Source organism: Sorex fumeus, unplaced genomic scaffold (assembly GCF_029834395.1).
Source record: "Sorex fumeus unplaced genomic scaffold, SorFum_2.1 ptg000044l, whole genome shotgun sequence".
NCBI classification, from domain to species: domain Eukaryota; kingdom Metazoa; phylum Chordata; class Mammalia; order Eulipotyphla; family Soricidae; genus Sorex; species Sorex fumeus.
Window position 1 is genome coordinate 15,485,490 of NW_026606101.1, and position 5,824 is coordinate 15,491,313.

Sequence of the window (5,824 nt, forward strand, 5' to 3'; positions counted from 1 at the left end):
GCGTTCCGCCCGCCGCCTCACCCCACCCCCCACCCACCCCCCCCTCCCCGGCGCGGTGCCGCCCCGAAAAACCTCCGTGCGGGAAACGCCGCCCGGAGCGCGCGCCCCCCGCCGGCTGCGCCCGGAACTGCAGCGCGGCGGCGGGACGCGCCCGGGAGGAAGGCGCGGGCGGCCACCGCGGGCGAGGCTCGGGGCTCCCAGCTCCCACTCGGACTGCGAGGCTGCACGAAGCTCGCGGAGCCGGGGAGCCTCCAACGGCGCTCCTGCCCGCCTGCAGGCGCCCCATGCAGCAACAGCCCTGCACGGCTTCTGGCTCTGCATCCACCGTGGGGTTGGGCTCGTTTGTTTGTGGAACAGCCCTGCACGGTGTCTGGCTCCCCATCTGCCGTGCAGTTTGGCTTGTTTGTGCACAGGGTTCACACCTAGCTCTGTGCTCAGGAATCCCCCTCCCGGGAGACTCAGGGGGCCTTCTGGGATGGAACCCGGGTCCGCCTCCTGCAAGGCAAGCGTCCTCCCCGCTGTCCCATCAGTCCGGCCTGAATGTCCAGTCTTGCTGACGGGCAAAGAGGCCTGGCCTGAGGCCGCAAGACTACCTACTGTGCCCAGAGTATACATCTTATCTCCTGGGCTTCTTCTGCTACAGGTACCACGTCGTCCATCTGGAGGATCCTAGAAGGCAACGAGCATCAGAGGCTTCTTCACCTTTGGATGTCATACTTCCCTTTCCCTCGCCGCTGGAGGGGCAAGGGGTCCTCTCCTCACTTTCTTTAGGTTCTCTGCCTGCTGGACAAGCCCATCTTTCAGGTCCACTGCTTCTCTCATCCCCTGCCTCCTGTCATCCTGCCTGGGATTTTTTTTTTCTCTCACTTGTATCCATGGTTAGCTCCTCCAACCCATCTCAATTCAGGCGACTCTTCTTGAGGAGGTCAACCTAGGTCTCTGCACTCCATCCGCTGGTCCCTGGGCATGGCCTGGCATCTCATGTGGTGTCCACTGGGCGCTGTGTCATTCCCCTGGGCACTAAGGATTCCCCCCCACCCCCAGATAGTCCTGCTTTCATGCTCTTGAGCTCTGTCTGAGCTTGCCTTAATGTGCATTGGAGCTCCTCAAGGTACCTAACTTGGAGCATGTGTGAGGATATGTTATGAAGTGCTGAGAACATGCTTGGCTTACTAGGCCCTCAGTGAATGTTACCTGCAATTTGTTTTGTTTTTTTTGGGAGGACTTGGGAGTCACAGCTGTTTATGCTCAGGGCTTAACTCTTGGCGCTACACTCAGGGATCATGCCTGACATAGTTCAGGGGAACCAGTGTGGTACAGCGGCTCGAATGGGTTTCCCACATATGAGGCAACATATGAGGCCAACACCTTAAACCCACTGTACAGTTAACTGTATTTTCATTAATAGAGTGAAATTGCTCCATTATGACTCTTTGCTGAATTAATGAGGGAACAAGGGAAGGAAACGTGGATTATCTATGCACCCAGGGAGAGATGCATGGGTCATGATCGGGACTAGGAGGCATGGCAGGGTTCAACCTCTGAGACTGGGTAAGCTAACAATGGGGTATGGCCTAATTTTAATAAATAAAATGCCTATTTCCCATAACACAGATGCCTGTATGGCAAAGATAAATGGCCTATACCACTTACCTCTGTCCCGAAGTGTGGTACCTGAAAAGTCACTGCCAGTGGGCATCCTGCCAGTCGCCACTTCCCGGACTAGATGGGGGGAATATTCAGGTCTCCTGTCTTCTCTGGGAATCAGCTCCTACTTTTGAAGAAGAAGGGGCGTGGGGTGGCCATCTTAGTCTTCAGAGCATCCTTAGACCCACACGCACTTTTTCATTGTCATAGTTTTGTACAACCCCTTTGACCACTTAGGTGGGACTCAACAGAGAGACAATAAAGCCTAAACAAGGCAGCATCTTCGTCTTTTTCCTTCGGTGGTTATTTCCCCTCTCCTTTTCCTTCCTCATCCCCTTATTTATGGAGAAAGGGGAAGTACATTAGGAAGAAAAGTAGCTGTATTTAAGCCCTCAGGTATAAGTATAGTGCAAGGCATAATGAAGCAGTGAGATGCCTAGAGGTACAGATTGTGCAGAGATGCTTGAAATAGTCTAAGTGTTATATAATTTTTGATATAATTTGGGTGATATAATTTTTCAGAATGGTGGAAAAAGAAACCCTAGACTTATTTTTAAATACTTAATGGATTACAAAGTTGTTCATAATATAGTTGTTACGGACTTTCGATGCTTCAAGACCAATCCCCCCAGACTTCTAAATTTTAAAGTCATGCGCAACACGAAGTTGAATTAAAATGCATTACGTGAGATGTCAAATGTGCTAGGCATGAGGTGCCTGTAATAAGGAAGTCTTTCAGCTGCACCAGGTCTTGGCTGTTTGATGTAGAAGAGGAACTGCTTTAGACCATGTTCATGAAACTGACCAAAAAGAAATTGAGGGCTGAATTTAAAATTAAGCCACCAACCTCTCCTGGACAGGGACACTTGTCATAACTTGTATTTTCCTCAAAGTTTAACCCTTACAAATATCTGTGTAGTTTTTCAAATCATAAAAAATGGATCTCAAGGGACCAGACCATGATGTAATTTATTTTATTACTTTAGTGTCCACCAGCCTGCAACCTACTCTTCCTAAAACATGTGTCTCCCTGTTTGCTTTTCCTATAAAGACGTTGCTTGTGTCTGTTCAGGCAAGACACCATCTTCCCACCTGCTGGCTAGCTGCCAATAAAGCTCTTTCTGGACCATCACCCCATTTCTCAATTGACCTTGAGCAGAAGTGGAACTAGACCTTCATGATTCTACTCATGTTTTGGTATCACGTGAAGCTTTCAGCAGTCTGTCACCTTGAATACTGATGACAACTTCCCCTCAAAGTTGAAGTAGCACACGACCTTTGTACCTGCCAGCTCTCCTTGTGGGCATGTACCCTAGGTGACCTGGCACGCCTGAGACACAATGCAATTGTCTTTGTGTAGGAGGGTGAGACAACTACAAATGAATGAATCAAGAAGCTATGGTATTGGAGACAATAGTGGAGGTATGGTGTAATGGAGGTGGGATTGGTGTTGGAATACTGAATGTCTGTAACAAATCATTGTGAACACATTTGTAAACCACAGTGTTTATATAAAGTATAAGGAGGAAAGTTGAAAAAAATAATTAAAGAAAAAGAAGTGATGGTGACTTAATATGGTGCTGGAGAGATAGTATAGCAAAGAGGGTGCTTGCCCTTGCATGCAGCTGAAATGGGTTCAATCTCTAGCATCCAATATAGGCCCCCAGAACCATCTAAGGTGATCCCTGGTTAGAAGTAAGTCCTAAACACTGCTGAGTAAGGAATAAGTGGTAGAATTCACAAATATGCTATTTGTAAATATTGTGATATTTATATACTAATAAAATAAAGTAGATACAGCTCTAAGGAGGAATGAATTAGAAATATAGGTAACTAGTCAACCTGGGTAGAGCTCAAAGTTAAGTAAAAAAAAAAATGAAGATTAGGAACATGGAGTTCTCTCACAAAAAGGTCAAAATAGAACTTCTTTGTCACCCAGCAATACCACTTATTGGCATCTACCCCTAAATACAAAAAAACCCATTAATTTGGAAGGACAAATACATATTTAAATTAATTGCAGTTCTGGCATAATAGCCAAAACATAAAACAACTCAAATGCCCAATGTATGAATGAATCAAAAACTATGGTGATTAAATATGGGGCCAGAGAGCTAGTACAGTGGGTAGGATGCTTACCTTGCACGTGGTTAACCTGGGTTTGATCTCCAGTACCCCCCATATGGTTTCCCAACATCACCAAAAGTGATTCATGAGTGCAAAGCCAGGAGTAAGCTCTGGGTACTTCTGGGTATGGCCCCAAAACAAGCAAATAAAAAACAAGAAGCTATGGTTACTTAAAAAAATAATAACAGAGAATCTATGGTATATACACATAATGGAATATTATATAGCTGTAAGAAAGGATAAAATCATGCAATTTGCTGCTATGTGGACGGAACTAAAGGGTATCATATTGAGTGACATCAGAAGGAAAGGATTAGATACAGAATGATATCTCTCATATGTTGGAATTAAAGACACACATTAAAGAGAAACAACAATGGTCGAAGAACTGGAGAGTTTGTTTATAGAACTGAGCTCACAGGGTGGGGGTGATGTAGAATGGAAGGCGTCTTTGGGATCTTGGTGTAAGCAAATGGGTGGTGGGTGTGGTGTTAAAATGATGTAAATATGAAATTATCATTAGGAGTACTGTAAATAACAATACCTCAATAAAAAGTTTTAAACACCAAGTCTAATAATCATGCATAGAATTGTCCTACATTATGATTAACCAGGTCTGGTACCTACTTGGACCCCCACTTCCAGGACATATTGCCATACTCCTAGAGATGCCTATGTGGGCCTTGTAGGTTGTGGGGGAGTATTCTGGACTAGACCAGAGGCTCTCTCTCCTCTGACCCTAACATGAAACTCCAGAGCTATCATCTCCTAAGGTAGATACAGGAAGCCCTTATTGATGGGGTGTTTGTCCCTCCTCTTCCTCCAGATCTAAGTCTTAGCACAGAGCTTGTGGGAGACCCTCAAACCCAAGGAAAACCATGTGGATAGACCCCTCTCTCCCAACAGGTGCTGTCAAGGAGGCCAGAGCCCAGGCAAACTTGATGAGTAGAGGAGGAGGAGGCGTGGCGCAGAAGGAGGAAAAAGATAATGAAGAGCAGAAGTAATGAAGCAGGGAAATAGAAGATGGAGAAAAATAGATGCTCTAGTTCATGGAGGCCAGGAGTGCAGCCACTGACCTTCATGGTTCAGATCCTGAGACCTAAGCAGGTACAGCCAAGAGCAGCCTATTAGGCACCTATAGCTGGCCCAAAGTCCACCCTTCCCTGTCTTTGGTCAATCTCCCCTCCCCTCCCTTCCCTCTCCTTCCCTCTCCTTACCACCTCTCCTCTGTTCTGGCTTCTTGGGCCACACCTGGCAGTGCCCAAGGCTTATTACTGACTCAGGGATCATTCCTGGTCAACTCTGGGGACTATATGGGGTATCCAGGATCAAACCTGGACTAGCCGTGTGCAAGGCATATGCTTTATCCACTGTACTATCTTTCTGATTCCTGAGCAGTGTATTCTTTAATGAACTTTTGCTTTGCCATTGTCTAAACATATCATTACTGGTAATTTTTTTTTCTTAAACTAACTTACCACTCCAGAGTCCCTTGTAGCCTGGGTCCAAGGAAGTCCCTTCAGAGACAGAGACATCATGGTGTATGTGGTCTGGGGAAGCCTCTTGAGAGAAGTAGTTAAGCAGTGACTTGACTGAATCAGGGAAATCGGTGTTGTCAAGATTCAGTGAATGCCAGTTTAAGAGGAGGTAGTGGAAGGGGTCTGAGAGATAGTACAAAGGTTAAGACAGTCTCTTTGTCTGCAGCTGGTGATGGGTAGGAATAGGCTAGTGCAGGGCCCTGGAAAGTGAGGAAGGAGCCAGAGCAAGAAGGAAACCATCTCCAATTATTTCAAGGCTCTGTTATTTCAGAGGCCCAGTTCCACACATTCCCCATCACCAGTTTTCTGTAACTGTGGTAACAAATGATTACAAACATGGTGGGTGGTAAAACAACAAAACTTTATTCTCACAGATTTAGAGGTCAGAAGCCTGAAATCAGTGTCACGAGGCTGAAATCAAGATGTCAGCGAGGCTCCTTGTCCTCTAGAGGCTCTGGTGTGTGTGTGTAGGGGTCGTCTGTTACTTGCTTCTTTCAGCTTCCTGTGGCAGC